The 17,697-nt window shown below is 41.6% G+C and overlaps 1 protein-coding gene across 3 annotated transcripts in view; it reads left to right on the plus strand.

Annotated features, from left to right (window-relative positions):
* PLXNB2 (plexin B2) overlaps window positions 1-17,697 on the plus strand; it is a 261,344-nt gene that overhangs the window by 129,663 nt on the left and 113,984 nt on the right. For all 3 annotated transcript variants that reach the window (XM_051623011.1, XM_051623020.1, XM_051623030.1), the window contains one exon: window positions 15,475-15,543. The gene's annotated coding sequence lies outside the window, so the exon portion shown is untranslated. The remainder of the gene's footprint in view (window positions 1-15,474; window positions 15,544-17,697) is intronic.

The raw sequence follows: 17,697 nt of genomic DNA on the forward strand, positions 1-17,697 counted from the left end.
CATATGAAAACTTCCATCTCTTTGAAAGATATTAAACGTATGTGCTAACAAGTTGGTGGCAATGCATGTTGGTGGAGGGCACAGAATCAGAAAGAGTTTGACCCAGCAAATAGAGGGCCTGTAAGGAAGGTAAGCTGTTTCCAGAGTGGAATATCCTCCATCTCCAGTACCCTAAGAGGTAATTCACACCCCAGAGAGTGAATTTGTGGGAGACAACAAAGCTCCCTTTATGTAAGGAGAGATAGATGCAGGGAGTGAAGCCACGTACATCTCAGGATTTCACCTCTTATTTGCAAAGAGATCAGCATTTTTCCCAAGCTCTGCAAATGGCATGTCTGGCAAGACTGTTCATATTTCACATGCTCAATGAAACAAAACTAACTTGGGAAGCTGGATCTGTGTAAGTGGGTTTTCCTATTTTTAAATGGTACAAAAGATAGGCTGGTTTGCAGCAGCGGGTGAGTGGTCTCAGGCACCAGCCACCCTGTCCTGCTGTTGTCCTCAGGAGGACATCAGGGCAGGATGGATCTGGTGGCTCATGCCAGGTGTGAACTGAAGCCATGTTTCCTTAAGGCTGTTCACACTGTCCTGCAGCATGGGGCAGATACTCCCAAGTTAGCAGTGACAAAGTGATTCTGTAAACTCTGTAACTGCCTTAGTATTATCCAAGGGGCAGGGACAGTTTGCCATAAAACCATGCTAACCAAATGGTACAACTCCTCTAGAACTCTCTGTTGGCCTCATAACTGAAGATGAGTTTCATGGCTGTACTTTGTCTCAGACAGTCCCCGGCAAGGTAAGGCTGACTTTGCAGGACGCAGTTGGCTAAGCTTTGTTTGGAGAAAGTTGCATCATTTATCATTTGTGACCAGAAAGGATTTTGATTCTGAGATCAGTGCACAGACAGTGTCTAGAAATGGGACAGCTTGTTTTGTCTAGTTTTTTGAGTTGGTTAATGTCAGGAGGTAGAAAGTTCAAGTCTAATGTTACTGGCTGCACTCTCTGTGTTTTTAGCAGATGGGGCATGTGGAAGGCTATAGGGAAAAGCACCAAAAAAAGAGCAGCAGAGTAATGTGAAGGAAGAAAGGAGAAGGTATGCTGTGTATCGAGGGAGGCAGGTGAATCTCCTTGGAGAAGGAGTGTGTTGCAAAGTCAGTATTTTCACAGTGTGAAAATACCTCTGTTGTTGCCTCAAGCAGAGGAGCTGGTAACAGAGCATGCAGGAAGCCCTTTGATGAAACACCTACCGAATTTTTTAGCTTTTATTCTGTAATGCAGCATTTAAAAGCCAATAAATGTTCTTCCACCATGGGTACTTTTTAATCTCTGACATTTTTTTGAGAGGTACTCTGAGTTCTTTAGAAAATAAAGCCAAACATGTACTTTAAAATGGTGTAAAGGTTTAGCTGGAGAGAAGTGGTTATGCAAGATGAAAGCAGAGTAGCGTCAGACAGGGGATATGACAGCAACTGTTTGCTTGTGTTTTACTTCACTGATTGCCACCCACTCAAACTCAAATAATTGAGTTAAGGAATGTTATAAATTAACATATGCTAAGTTTTTAGCTGTGCAGCAATGAATTATTTACTCTGTTCTTCCACTGACATCATCTTATGTCACTGGAGCAGTGCTTAATAAGAGGCATGTAGTTCTGGTAATCCCCAGGAAATCTGTGCATTGTTTACCAAAACCCACTGTTTTTTAAAGAAGAAATGTGCCTTGCCAACAGACCTGTTGCATGTCAAACAAGAAAAATGCTTCTTGTGGTGGTTGAGAGTAAAACATGCGTGCATGGATATAAAAGCACATGCCTTCATGGGAAGCACAGGGAGGTAATTGGCCAAGCTGTGGTGTTTTGCTTCCAGAAATGGGAGAGCAGTCAGGCCAGCTGCTTTCAAGAATCTTACTCACAGGTCTGAAGACAGAGGTTTCAGACAAGCGCCTCACTTCTTACAACTGACGACAGATCTTGCTGCTTACCTACAGCAAACAAGCCTAAGAGGCAGCTCTGCTTTGCTTTGCTTTCCTCTGTTGTTTCATCCAGATGGACAAAATCATGGGGTTTAGTTTGTTCTGAACTTAATATTGCAAGTTGGGTTTTTTGCCCTGCAAACTTTCCATTTAAACAGTTTAGTGATTATAAATGTTTAATGATCTCTGTTAGCTCTGGAATCCACTAGTATTAATGACTTTTCTTTTGTACTACTTGGCACATGAGGTGAAACAAATGAAGAGCTGTATTTATTATTCATCAGCTGATTAATTTCTTTCACTGTAACTCCGTTTCAGGTTTGTAGATATCTTTGCATAAACCAATTTATTTTAATCATAATATTCCAAGTGATTTTGATTAATAATTTAAATATAACTGGTTTGGTAAGTTCTTTAGCCTTAATCTGGGCAGCTGGTGCTTCAAAACAGAATTTGGCAATGATTTAACTTGAAGAATGTGGAGTTAGCTTTTTGCAGCTGTTATCAGATGAAATTAGTAACTCAGAGGTTTAGGATTTTCTTTAGATGAAAGGTTAATCAAGTCCAAATCCAATTGTTCTATAAAACACACCAAAAAACAGTGAAGTAGGAACAGGGAGTTTCCTGAGCCTTTCACACCTTGGCATGGCTGAGGAAGGGAGGGAAGGAGGAGGGAGAAGTTAGTGCCAAAGCAATCACCTTTTATCTCAAGAACTATTTTCAGCAAGATATGCTGATCTTGTTTTCCATCTTCCCACGCTTTGAATAGGAGTTTTGGGGAAACTTTATTCTTCCATAACTGGGTATGGATCTAACAGAGGTTTCAATATTAGGGGACTACCGACCTTTCAGGCAGACAAGTGGTTTGACTCACCACAGAAGAAATTAAGGTATGTTGGTTCAAATGGGAAGCTGATTTACTGTGAATTGTCTGAAAAATCTCTGTGCTTCCTACACTAGCGTTGCAGTTCAACCACTGTGTGCAGAGGGAAATACTGCTTGTCAAATACAGTTTTCCCATGGATGACAAAAGTTTTTAACACGTGTTACAAATAAGTGGGCTTGTGGTGGCAGAGTGGTAGTGCCCAGAGCTGCATTATAGGAGGAGGCTACCAGGGAGCAGGGTGTGGGGTGGAGACAGGGCAAGAGCAAATACTCCTCCAGACCAGAGCAGCATCCCCTCCGTAGAGGTCCCTTGTTTGCTTGCACAGGTCACAGGCAGCTGCCAGCACCAGCTGAAGGGTGGAGCACCTGCTGAAGGGCAGCTCTCCATCCATCTGTCCATCTCCTGCTGCACATCTCCATCCTTTAACCCCCCTGCTGCCCTCACAAGAAGGTGGGGTCTCTCCATCAGCGTGCTGGATGAGGACGAGGCCTCCCAGTGTCACCACCGCCCTGCCTGCTCCCAGACTGGGTGCGGGGCGCTTCCCAGCCTTTCGTGGAGCCAGTTTCAGCAGCTTTAATTACATCTGCGGTTTGGATCACTTCACTTGGCCATTAAAATCCATTTCACAAAGAGTAGTATTGAAACGAGCAAGGAATATTTGTGGAGGCTGTGGATTTCCTCCAGGCCTACAGGAAGAGTAAATTAGTTACTGAAAACTTGACAGTTTTTCCTGAATGCTTAACTCCTTCCTCTCAGGAAGCTGTCTTTTCACAGGCAACTGACTTTAAAAGGAAATAATGTGCTCAGTGCTTTCCATCCCCCCTTCCCCCCTTCCCAGCTCTTTACGGTAGGGCTGTAATTGCAAAACCAGCCTGGAGTGATTTGTTTGAAGAGGAAGTGTGGGAACTTCCTTTATAAATATTGCTTTTCCCTTCGTGTGGATCCAAATGCCGTTTCCTCCACTGATGGAAAAAAAAAGTGTTTGAATTGAACAGCAAGCACTTTTTCCTGTAGCTCATGCCCCATGTAAACATGAAAGAAAGAGGTTTCATAGGAATAAAAATAAAATAATAAAAATAATAATAGTAAAAAAACCAGGTTGTTAGCTGAGGAATGACTGAAGTTGGTTGGGCCACTGGATCAGGAGAGTGTTTGCCTGGCTGTTCCCTGCCCATGCCAGTGGCTGTGCATATGGTGTCCTCTGCTTGGAAGCACCAGGCAAATGAAGGTCCCATGGAGGGGGTTAAAATTAGTGTTTGCAGAGCCTGCAATTGCAGAACCTGCTGTGACTTGCTCTGCAAGATAGGGCAGTATCAGCCTGAGCACAGCTCCTATCAGTTTGGAATGGGTTCTTTTTAAAAAAACAAGACAAAAACACAACATATGTAGCTTTTCTAGTGAAGTAGAAACAGTAAGCCTGCACCCTTCCCCCAGCCTAGAAATATCTTTGAATTATTTGCAGAAGAGGGCTTCGCCCACCAAAGAACAGCTACACCCAGGAAAGTATCCGTGCTCAGAAGCAGCAGGTAGGTTAATTTCACAGGGCAGGGAGCAAGTTTTAACTTGGCAGGCAAGCTCTGCTGGACTGCTGGACTTTTTTTGGTTTCATTTTGTGGTGGGTTTGTTTGTTGTTTTTTTTTTTTTTAAAAAGAGCCCAATATCAGTGTATGGGCTCCTTGGGTGTGCAGGCGGCCAGCTGGCCTGGCTTGCTAACATAAATCAGTGCAGATGATGGGAATCAAGGCAGGGGGTCCAGCTCCCAGCTCTGAAGTATTCCAGATTAGGAAGACTGCTCAGGGAGGAAGCAAGGGGGGTTGGGGGAATCGGACTGATTCTCTGAGAGCCACTGAAGATGAGAAGAGTCCTTCTGCCTGATTTGAAGGAGGGCAGTGTTCTTATATTGCTGATAATTAGCCAGAGTTGCCTTGTTCCTTGGTTTTGATGGACAAATGAGACATCCCTGGTATTTAAACTTGGATTGCTGTGACACTTTCTGGTCTGGATAGCAAAAGGCACAGGCCAGGCAACTGTTGTATTAAAGAGAAGATTCTGATTTTTGCATATTTCTCAATGTAAAATTGGGAGAATATGAAATTTTACTCAAGCTTCAAAGTGAACTTTGCAGTCATTCCTTTTTGCACTTTAGAAACAAACAAAAGAAAAACATTTCCAGTGTGGTGGGAGAAATGAGTTGCAATCAAAGGAAACACTGAGAACTTCATCAGTCTTTTGTTATGGGCTCTGGCAAGACTTGTCTGGGTCACCATGGCAGGAGTCCTCAGTGTCTGCTCAGGGGAACTAGTGTCCCAGTGGGGGATGAAGGATTGGAAAGTGAACCTGGGGTGATTTTTACTTCTTAAATCAAAATTAAAAACAAAGTTCCCCACTCCAGTTTGCCATCACTAGCTTGTTTTCCTCCACTTGCTTGTCTGTTCCACGTCTTGCAAATGTAAAGTCCTACAGAGTTCAGGAGAAACTCTCCATCCTTTTATGCTTTTCCTCTTGTTTTGCTTTTCTGCTGTCTCCTTATGTCGCTTCTTCTCTCTCATCTGTGCCACATTCCTCATTTAACAATCTTTCTTCCTTTTTACCTTCCTACACTTAGTATTTTTTTCTTCCCTTTTTTTGCACTCCCACTGTCATTCCTGCTCCTTTTTTCCAATAAGGCAGGCTGCATTTTGTAATTTAGGGAGTAAGCCTTTGAATTCTTGTGCAAGTACTCCCACTGACTACATGATGAAGAGACTGCAGATTGGGCCGTAGCTTGGCAAATATATGGGGAAAGGTAGTGAAGCCAATTTTAAAGCAGTCTTAATTATCTTGGTGGTTTGGGTTGCTTTGGTTGACTATTAAAATGCATATTTCTAAGGAGAGGTATGTACCAATGGCATTGTCTAAATAATAAAGAAGTTTAAGAGCTTGATATGAAAATCTTTATAGAGGTAATATATTACTTCCAGTCAAGAGAAGTGGAGGACACTTTAAAATCAGTTTTACTAGCACCTTGTGTTTAAAAAAAAACCTTCTTTTTCTTTTTGTTTAACCTCCTGTGCAAGCCTGGGCATGTTGAGGCTCCCAGCATCCAATTTTCACATAGTATCCTATTTCAAATCCAGGCTAGAGCAGATCGACTGAAAATCAGTGCTCTCAGAAATAAAACTGCCTGTGGAATGCCTTCAACAACATGAAGATGAAAGAGGGAATGTAATACAGAAGATGCTGATTTTCGTTTTTGAGCTGGCAAGCTCTGGAGCAGTGTCCTTGGATGTTGCACAATTTGCCTTGATTGAACAGTAATGGTTGTAAAACAATTTTGGTGAATTCTTCAGTTAGTAGTTAACAACTGTGTTTTGTGAAGGGGGGCGGCAGGTTTTGCTGGGGTTGTTTTAAGCCAAAACAGCAGCTGTAGAATATGTTGTGGTGAGCACAGAAGCTACTGGTAAGTTTGCACATCACCAGAATGACATAAGATTCCTTAAAATTCTTGTCAGGGAAATACTTATTCGTATTTTTAAATGATTGAGCTACTTCAGTGCTTTAAAAACTGCTGGTGAATGCAAACTAGTCTAACTGATCTGTGTTTATACTAGTTCTTACAGTCAGCACAAACATAGATGGCTTTGCTTTCCAATATACCTCTCTTTATGCCTCTTCCCTGGCTCTCAGATGCAAAAGGAAAAAAAAAAAAAAATGGAAAGGAAAGAAAAGAAAAAAGACTATTATCTGAGAATTGAGATCAGAGGAAAACAGCAATATCATTTTAGGACTCTGAAGGAGTAGGAAAGTGAAGGGAAACCTGAATTTGTGAGCTTTGGGTAATTCTGGATTTTGGGTAGTTTAAAAATTTGGCAGTGCCAGTATTATGTTGAATTCCTGGAAAACTAAATAAGAGCTTTGTTCTGACATGGTACAGCGTTGGTCTCTCTCCTGTCTCCTGCTCTAGGTGCTCATGACATGGGGAGCATCTTGCATGGCAGAGAGACCACCAGGTTGCACAGACTGGCCCCTTGCATGGAGGCAGCATATCATGGCTGGCTTGGCCCTGTGCTGCCAGAGCAAGGAGGGAGACTGCAGAAAAGTGCAGTGCCCTCACTTGCTGAAAAAAGCATCATCTAAAGCCAGCCAAGAGAGAACAGCAAGCACAAAGAACATTTGACTCTATTTCACACACTGTCCCTTGAACAATAGAGGCTTGTCCGTTTGTGACCTCAAGCATGATGTCCTCATCAAACATAGATACATATAAATGTATTTTAACTGAGCAAGGCAAGTGGTTCCTGGCTTTTCATGAAAGTGAATTGGTTACTCCTGTGCCTTTTCCTGTGTGAATGCATTAATGCACATGTGCACAATCAGGGCAGCAATTTTTGCCTTCTGGGAACTCTCCTTTCACCTTCGGTCTCCAAAGGAGCATGTGTTTTGTAAACTACTTGATGATTAACCTTCAGCTAGAATGCAAGTGGCAAGTGTTTACTTAACCCAGCTCTAGTCAGAGCTTGGGTTCCTGCTTGCAGGAAGCTTTTATTACTTGGGTATCTGGTTTAGAAATGAAAGGTCTGCCTTGAGAACTTTTTGCAAAGTCCACTCTGGTCTCCTGACTGATATGGAGAAAGCAAAACACTTGATGAAAGGCTTATAAGATGGCTGTTGAAAGTTTGTATGTGGTCATCTTAATGACTGAAAAGACCCTGCTGAGCTACTGGAGAGAGGTTCTTTACTGTCTATGCTTGTGCAGAGTATACCAGAGTAAAGATAAGGTTTTCACTAACTTTTTTTACCCAGAGGGCACAGAATTAGGAAGATGTTATTCTGTTAAATAATGATGATTCACTCTAACAAATCAGACTCATAACATGAGCACTTGGGATGCCTCTCCAGCCAACAGTAAGAGAAATAAACCCAGTTTCCATCGTCTTCTGGAAGAGCCTGTCTTCTTCCTTTGGCTTTATTGTGTACAGAGAAATGAGCACATTTGATGAGACATCTACATTGATGTGTAAACCTCCTGTACTGCAATATAATTACTTCTCATAGGATTAATTTTGAAACAATTTGCCAAATGTCATTTGAAAAGTCATAGGCATAGACTGTACTGTTTATGATTTTTATTAATTTTATCACTTTAACCCCCTGGAGCTCAAGTTGGAGGGGGAAAAAATATCTATATACATCTATATATCTATATATCTAACGTGTGTTGGTTCACCTAACACACAAAAAATCTCAGATCTCCTCTGATTTGCTTACAGTGTTGAGCTTGTCACATAGACTAGTTGGGGTTACTGCAAATGAACTTAAACTAAACTGAACTCCACAACCTGGAGTTCACTCTCTCTGGAGTCCACTCAGCTCTGCTCAGGTCTCAGTTCTTTCATATGTTAATCCCTGAGGCACATCTATTTTCTCTCTGGTGGCCACTCCTGGGGCCCTTCCCTCACTACCAAAAAACTCACCAAACCAAACCAGCACACCAAGCTAAATATACTGTTGAAAGGTGAGGATTTAAGATTTAAGCGTTTCTCAAATACCTTTTCAGAAATTGGGGTTGTTTCTCTGTTGCTTTGTGTTGGATTAGGTCCTTGCATCAAGTGGCCAGGCAGCTTGACGAGTATGGATCAGCACTGGTTGCTGACTCAGCACCATTCTGGTCAGAGAGCAGCACCGTTGCCTAATGTGAGTGACAAGGCAGGAAACAATTTGGCCAACACCAACCCTTAAGGTTTAATAAGTGTCAATCTGAAGAATCTGGAAAAAGTGCTGCTCACCAGTCCTCCACTGATACTTGCTTCAATTCTTGCCCTAATATGCAAGATGCCAGACCTCAACCTGTCAGCAGTTCACAGAGTAGCGTTCTTGCTCTTTGTTTATTGATCTTTGCAATGAAATACTGTTGAAAGAGCAAGTAGGGTTTCTGGACTGATCAGAAGGGACAGCAGAGAAAGAAGTTCTTTTTGGTTAGTGTATTTAACTCTGTAGTTAAGAAATATCTGTGGCAAAGTCTGTAAAGAGAAGGTATTTAGTCACGTTAGACTAAAGTGAAAGATATTCAGAAAGGGTAATGGACTACAAATTATTTGGTTTCAGTTTTCGGTTCTGCTCATCTTTGCTCTTAAAGTGTATCTGTAAAACTCAGATTTTGGTCTGAGATTTTTAAATTTTAAGAATGGAAAACTCCAACAATGTGTGTTTTTTTTCCTTTATATATATATATATATATATTTTTTTTTTTTAACTTTAGCCCTGTGAAGTATAGGAAGAGCAAAATGAAGGATCTGAGTGAAAGCAATTTTCTTTTGAAGTATATCCAGCAATAATAAGCACTTACATTATTTTGTTAATTTTTGCACAGGGCTGGCTGATCAAGGTCTTTTCATAGTGTGTAAAAGTGAGGCCACGAGGATGTGGGATTGACTGGAAAACAAAGAGGGGAAAAAAATGTTTAGTCACTGTTAGATTTAAGTGTATGGAAGGTAGAGCTTTATTGAGCAGCTTAAAGACAATGATGATACTAAGCCTGAGATAGCCAAGCAGAGACAGAAAGGAAGTCAGTAATAGAACTCTGGAGTTCATGTGGTAGAAGTGGAGCAGGTGTCTCTGAGGTCAAGGAGGTGGAGATGGCAGAATGGAGATGATCAAGAGTGATGTAAACTGGAGAGCTGAAGGTGAAGGAAGATACAGCAGTGGCCACATATTGGAGTGTAGTAGTGTGATACAGACTTAATCAGAGATGTAAATACATTTCAATGTTTAGAGTCTTAAGCTGACATTTGATAATACCCTAAAGTTTTTAATAGTAAATTCAATATCCTGTTTCCATATGGACATGATCTCACTGTTGTAACGTAGCCTTCCCAGCACTGAAATGTGAAGATCCGTTTTCAAAATTAAACTGAAAAAAGCCGTATGTAGTGTTATTCTTCATGCTCCGTCCTATCGGGTGCACTGTGCTTGTTAGCTCAACAGCCAGATAAAAGTTCTGTAAGCTTATAAAAACCTAAATGAAAAGTATCTGCTCCATATGTTACATATAGTTGAATGCTCAGGGGACTATGGTCTGTGTCTGGGAACCGGGTAGCACAACTTTTTTATTCCTGACCCAGTGCCTGCCCTTTCTAACAAACAAACAAAAGTCTCCCTCAAAGAAATGCAGTTCATGATCTGTTTTTAGCTCTAGAAGAAAAAAAAAAAAAAGCAAGCTGAAAACAAACCCCACTTGATATGTTCATACTGCTACTTTAAAGCAGCATTGGCTCCAGGTGCCTCAGGGCGAGCTCTGTGTCTTGTTCCTTGCAGCTTTCAGAAGCCACAGTCCACCCAGCAGCTGCAGCACCAGAGCTAGCGTGATGTCCACTTGCAAAATTTTGCACTTGGACACAACTGATCAGCCAGAGTTTGTCATATTTTTGAAACTATGGTATCTGAGACAGTCACCCTAAATATAGAGGTGCAGCTGCCTGATGGGGGAGAGGGCTCTTGCAGGATGGGGAGGTTGTTTACGGCTGTCCTGGCTCTTTTGGGTTATTGACCGATCCTGATGGTCTTTATTGCATGACATATCCATGGTGGTCTTCATCCTTATGTCCTAAAAGACTGTTTTGATATGAAAGACAGAAATTGTGTCATATGAAAAGGTGGAAGCAGTTTAGTGCATTCAGATTGGGTTAGGACAGGACAAGAGCTAAATGTAGTCTGCTACATTTAGTCTGCTAAATGTAGTCTGCTGTCCTCTGCAGCTTATGGAGGGCAGAGGGAGTTTCCTCCAAAAAGCAGTTCTGGGAAGATTAATTCCTCCTTCAAAAAGTGATGAGTGGCAGGACCCCCTTTCCCAAGCCAGTGGAAAGAGAAGAACAGGAAGATCAACTTTGTCAGATGGAGTTAGCTTGCGTGAGCGTTCCCTCACCCTATGCTTGCTCTGTTTGTGCTCATGCTTCCTGTGAGCTTTAAAGAAAATCTCTCCTGTGTCATCAAAGTACTTTTGACTTTAGGTCAGTCTGCAAGAGCCTCCAGCTGCCAGAGGAGCTGTAATAGTTATGTATTTTAGCTCCTATAGTTCAAGCAGTCCATTTTGACATGTCAGCTGACCAAACCCATACCATGAAAGAGCAGTTCCTTGTGGTGTTCCAATGTAAGATACTGAAAAAGAGCTGTTGTTCTATGAGTAGGAGGTAAAAGGAAAAAAAAAAGTCAAATAGAACCAGGAAGCCTTGAGGCAGATGGTACCACCTGTGTCCATCTAAACCTAGCCAAAGCAGCATGCCATTTGAGTAGGGGAACCTGGAAAATCTGATGACTCAGTCTGAATAAACAGTGAGACAGAGAGTGAGATTTCTGGCTTGTGTCCCAAACCTTTTATGAAAAAAGCTTCCTATTTTATAACACAGAAAATTTAGTACAGTTTTGTAGCATCATCCTCTGGTACAGCTGATTACCAACTACAGGCTAAAATTCCTGATATACCCACGTAAGAACTGACACATAAGTAGTGTGATGACTCTCTGCCTGTTCCTGGGTTATGGTTGAACTTATTTTCCCAAGAAACAAATTTGTGATGTTAGCAGGGCACATACATTTATTACTGAGGGTATAACTGGATGGACACAACAGTCAGAGCTCACAGTGTTTGATTCATTTTTCAGCCAAATAGTGATTTCCAGGCACTTCAGTTGTTGAAACTGCAAAGTTGAGATGTCAACCAACTGTGCAAGATGTGCCTAAATCACCCTTCAGCAATGCTTGCAAAAATGTTCTAAAGGAGAGGAACAATGTATAAAGAGAGCTCCTCAGCAGGATGAAGTCTTGTTTCCTTGCTGACTACCTCCACCTCCTTCCTTCTTGGCTGTTGTCGACAATGTCATGATCTTTCACATCCCATTGCACTTCCTTTTACTTCTGTTTTTCCTTTTCCTTTATATGCTTAAGTTGCACCAGATCTGTTTTTCCCTTTGTCAGTAAGACAGAGAAAGAAATTTTCCCTCTCCTTTGGTCTTCAAGTCCAAAAGTTTTGTCTGTCTGTCTCTTGTGTTGGCTGCCTTTTTTTACACTCCCCTCCTATGACTTCCCTCAGACCCAGTCTGAGCCTATGGTCTCCAGTTAGGCTGTATCATGCAGCTGTGGTCTAAATATTTCATCCAGCTCTTTTCCTATGTCCTTCATCTCACAGTTTTGCTGAGTATCCATGTTCATCCTCCATCTGGTGAGGGTGCAGGGTACTTCAGACAGCTTTTCATAGAATCATAGAATGCATTGTGTTGGAAGGTATGTTTAAAGGTCATCTAGTCCAACCCACCTGCAGTGAGCGGGGGCCTAGATCAGGTTGCTCAGAACTGAATCAAGCCTTGATAGTCTCCAGGGATGGGGCCTCCACCACCTCTGAGCAACCTGTTCCAATGCTTCACCACCCTCATAGTAAAGAATTTCTTCCTAATGTCTAATCTAAATCTGCCCTGCTCTAATTTAAGGCCATTGCCCCATATCCTATCTCTACATGTCCTTGCAAACAGTCCCTCCCCAGCTTTCCTGTAGGCCCCATTCAGGTACTGGAAGAGCTGCCATCTCTTCAGATGGAACAACCCCAACTCTCTCAGGCTGTCTTTGTAGGAGAGATGCTTCAGCCCTCTAATTGTTTTTTGTGGCCCTCCTCTGGATCCACTCCAATAGGTCCATGTCCCATTTTCCCTGGGATCTTTTGTGGTGCTGAAACATTTATATGGTCAGGAGGCTCCAGGAAGAGATGAATGTATGCAGTCTTAAAGAATGTGTTACCACAGTAACAAGATATGGGAAAAGCAAAGAAGAAATTAAATCACATAAAAAATAAATTTAGTATAGTACTGGGCAGCCTCAAGGAACATGAAGGGAAAATAACAGCCCTGCTGATGTTTGTGTCTTACCTCCCCAGGGAGCTGGTGTTAGGCAAGTCTCAAAGTCACGTTCAGTTTAGATTAGATGGCTTTGGCAACAAGGAGGTGGATTTTGCTGGGTGTTCAGGTCTCTCTCCCCTGGGAACTGCCATGTGATGGTCTTTTTATGTGTGCGTCAGCATTCCCTGCAAACGGTTTGAGTAGGCATCGTGTGCTTTACTAAAAAGTACCTGGGAAATATCTGTGTGTAGTAAACAGGTTGGGACAGTCAGTGCTCACTACATCTATCAATGGGGATATTTTTTTGAGGGCAATTGTCACCTTCACGTTGATGTTGAACAATCTCCATGAACCCTTTTAAACCACTTTTTGGCTTATACAGTGATGCAGGGTGAAAATTAGTAGAGCCAAAGCACAGCTAGAGCTCAAATTAGCTACAGCTGTTAGGGATAATTTAAAAAGTTTCTATAAATTCATTAACAACAAAAGGAGGATTAGGGAAAATCTCCATCCTTTATTGGATGCAAAAGGAATCTTAGTAACAAAGGATGAGGAAAAGGCTGAGGTTCTCAACACCTACTTTGCCTCAGTCTTTAGTAGTGGAACTAGCTGTTCCCTGGATACACAGCCACTGGAGCTAGGAGACACAGAGGGGATGCAGAATGAGGTCATCACAATTAAAGAGGAAGTGGTCAGAGACCTACTCCACCGCTTAGACACACACAAATCTATGGGTCTGGATGGGTTACATCCAAAGGTGCTGAAAGAGTTGGCAGACATGATCACCAGGCCACTTTCCATTATTTACCTGAAGTCCTGGCTAACTGGGGAGGTCCCAATGGACTGGAGGGTAGCAAATGTAACATCCATCTATAAGAAAGGCAGAAAGGAGGATCCGGGAAACTATAGCCCTGTCAGTCTGACCTTCTTACCAGGGAAGGTCATGGAGCAGATCATCTTGAGTGTTATTTGAAGACATACAGAGGATAACCAGGGGATCAGGCCCAGTCAGGATGGCTGAAAGGCAGGTCCTTCCTGATGAACCTGATCTCCTTCTATGACCTGATGACCCAACTATTCGACGAGGGAAAGGCTGTGGATATTGTCTACCTGGACCTCCAAAAAGCATTTGACACGGTTCCCCATAGAACTCTCATAAAAAAACCTGGCTGCTCATAGACTGGATGAGCACGCAATCTGTTGGATCAAGCACTGGCTGGACAGTCGAGCCCAAAGTGTGGTGGTCAGTGGAGTCAAATCTGGCTGGTGGTCAGTCATACGTGGTGTTCCTCAGGGCTCAGTGTTGGGACCGTTTCTGTTTAACATCTTTATTGATGATCTTGATAAGGACATAGAGTGTATTATCAGTAAGTTTGCAGATGACACCAAGCTAGGCAGGAGTGTTGATCTGCATGAGGAGAGAGGCTCTACAGAGAGACTTGGATAGATTAGATTGTTGGGCTAATGTTAATGGTCTGGACTTCAACAAGGGCAAGTGCTGGGTCCTGCACTGGGGCCACAACAACCTCAGGCAACGCTACAGGCTTGGGGAAGTGTGGCTGGAAAGTGTCTGGCAGAAAAGAACCTGGGGGTTCTAATCGACAAGTGGCTGAATATAAGCCAGCAGTGTGCCCAGGTGGCCAAGAAAGCCAGTGGCATCCTGGTTTGTATTAGAAACAGTGTGACCAGCAGAAGTAGAGAGGTGATTGTCCCTCTATACTCAGCACTGGTGAGGCCACACCTGGAGTATTGCGTCCAGTTTTGGGCACCTCAATTCAAGAGAGATATCGAGGTGCTGGAGTGAGTACAGAGGAGAGCAACGAAGCTGGTGAAGGGCCTAGAGAATAACTCTTATGAAGAATGCTTGAAGGAGCTAGGAATGTTTAGTTTGAGATAGAGGAGGCTGAGGGGAGACCTCATCAGTCTCTACAACTACCTGGAAGGTCATTGTAGAGAGGTTGGTGCTTGGTCTCTTTTCACAGGTAATGAGCAACAGAACCAGAGGGAATGGCTTCAAGCTGCAACAGGGTATGTTTAGACTGGACATTAAGAAAAAAATTTTCACAGAAAGAGTGGTTAGACACTGGAATAGGCTGCCCAGGGAGGTGGTTGAGTCACCATCCCTGGATGTGTTTGAGGGTTGTTTGGATGTGGTGTTGGTGGATATGGTTTAGGGGAGAACTTTGTAGAGCAGGGATGATGGTTGGACTTGGTGATCCCAAGGGTCTTTTCCAACCTGAATAGTTCTGTGATTCTGTGATTCTAAACGATATCGGATGGCCTTATAACATTCCCTAGAGTGACAGACACTGTTGTTCTTCCATTCTTAAATGTTTGATCGTGGGAGGTGCTGACTACTGCCACTGATAAGAGCATGTTCAAGCTCTAGGTAGAGGAGTGCCAAATCATACAATACCCCATCTGTATTGCCAGGCATTCTTTCTGGTAATATATCAGTTGAGATCTCAGTTCTCCAGTAATTAGTTGTACATCTGTGAGCAACTGTCCATCTGATTTATTACCTGAGCAGCTATTAAAATACAGAACATTTCCCCATTTAGCCTCAGGATTGAAAGTTACCGTGTGCTGACGTTGTGTTTAAAGTGTAATAAAATTGACAATATATAAACAGATAACAAGTTTATGGGATGCTATAGATGATCTTAAATCAATATTTTAAAGCTCATAAATTTAAGGTGATTGAGTACAGCTTAATGCATATTACTATATTTTTAATCGCTGCCTTGTTTTATTTAGTAAGAAGATTAAACACTATTCTGGAGAATAACTTGACTGCAGCGAAGAAGACTTAGTGGAAAAGTGAATGTAAGTATATCACATCATGTGCCAATTATTTATATTTGCAAACCTTTGACACTGGTGATATTATAGATCATGCTAAATTGGTAGCCTAATTTACAAAAAAACCCAAACAACCCAAAAGCAAACAAAAAACCCACTTTCAGTGTGGCGAGAATGTCAGATCTGATCATTGTACATCTGAGATATAAAATATCTATTAGAAATTTTTCAGTGTGGGTCTGTAGGGTATACATACCTAAGTGCTTTTAACAGGACGATGTGCTATTACTCATTTGCATGCTTATGAAATCTTTGAAGGAAAAATGTCAACATGAAGTTGTCACTAAGTGTCCTTAAATGGAAAAAAACCCAACCCACTACCCTCTTATAAGTTTGAGTGGACCCATGAGGATCCTTAAATTCTGTAGTGTGGACATATTTTCCATTTCCAAAAGAATCTCGCTAACTTGCAATAATGCTGCCAGTATAAAATACTTTTTCTGTATACTTGCCCCAAAGATGTGAGTTTATAGAAGAAGATTGCACTGTGGATTGGCAATTCAATTTAGAATGAAATACAGCGGCTGCAGCTTCTAGGCTAAATGTATCGTTGTTCACTTGAGGTCACTTTTTCAAACCTGGAGTCAATAGTTCTCTAACAATAAGACCTCTGGTTCATTTTCTAGACCCTTTTGAAACTGTTACTTCGCTGGTGAATATCCTGTTATTTTTCTTAAAATAATTGCTTTCTTTAGCTGTATTTCATAATAATGTGAACCCCCTGTGTGCATGCCAAGTGTATATGTATGTACGTATTTGTGTGTGAAGCAAAGCTGTATCTCCTTAAGTCATACCCCAAGGAGGTTTTGAGTAGCTCTGATGTGCAGGGTAGTGATAGTAATGAACTTCTAGCTGCCACAGATTCATTCCAGTATTTTTTCATACTACATTTTTCCCACAATCTCACTTTCCATTTCCCAGATCCTTTCTGATGAGTTTGGAAGAGGTCAACTAAGCCTTTCCCAATGCTGGATAAAGTACAGAATTCATGACTTACATGTCAAATAGGACAGTGATCATGTCTTAAATGTCTGACAAGCTGGGACAGTTTCAGCCTTTGAGCTTTTATAAATTTGCCTTCTAAAATTACTAACTGACCAATAGTACTGAAACAGTGAGATCCTGCAGGAACATTGCAAAATGCTGTTTGGTTTATATAGAGCTGTTTACTGATATGAGGTTGCTTGTTCAGCCAGTGGCAGTTTTTGAACAATTCCACATGTGTGATGAGTTAGTACAGGTAATTTTTTTTTTTTTCTTGAGCTGTTTTCACATAATTGTCACCAACTTGATTTTCAGCTGTTTCTCCTGGGAAACTTGGGAAGAAGTACTGTTATCTTCAGTCCCCATTTTTTATTAAACAAGCAGAATATTTGAGTCTTGTTTGTCTGTAGTTCTATAAGTGTCTGTTTAGCAGGAGAGGGCTATTGGGTTGAAGTACAGGTTGAATTGTAAAAGATACTTGCCCAGTTAAAATGTCATTTCAAATATGTATGTTTGTGAAAACAGGTTTGGACGTGAAGTAGAGCAGTATTTCAGGAAGTTGAGTAGTAGACTGGTCATGAGACTGACAGAGAAATAGACACAACCTTGTGGAGAGGTAGATACTAGCACCTTGTCCTTGATGTAAAAATAAATATGATCTTCAGGAGATGTTATTTTCCTGATATTTAAAATTTGTGCGTGTGTAAACTAAGCTCCTAAATGAAAACCTTTTACTTGAATTGACTCTTGCAGCCATATGACATTAAAATTACTGAATTATTCTTCTAAACCTGAATAATTTTTAAAAATTAATTTGCCTCATTTTGGCTAGGATTTTTGCAGTAACATGTAATTAAGGAATTTATGTGGAGAGGAGAAGATAAATTTTCATATCTACTTTTGGTTTTGTATCACAGAAGTGGCTGTGGAGACATTCTCATATAAAAAAATCAGCAGAGCCCTAGAGAGTGAACAAAGCACTTAACAGGAACACAGAGGAGCAGTGGTTTTACCTGCAGACACTCACAAAACAAAGTTAGAGCCCTGAAACTATGAAATCCAGCACCTTCTCTTACAGTAATCCCTTTTGATGTGTAACATATCCAGACACACTTACTAAAATATTTTTTTTTT

Source organism: Apus apus, chromosome 1 (assembly GCF_020740795.1).
Source record: "Apus apus isolate bApuApu2 chromosome 1, bApuApu2.pri.cur, whole genome shotgun sequence".
NCBI classification, from domain to species: Eukaryota; Metazoa; Chordata; class Aves; order Apodiformes; family Apodidae; genus Apus; species Apus apus.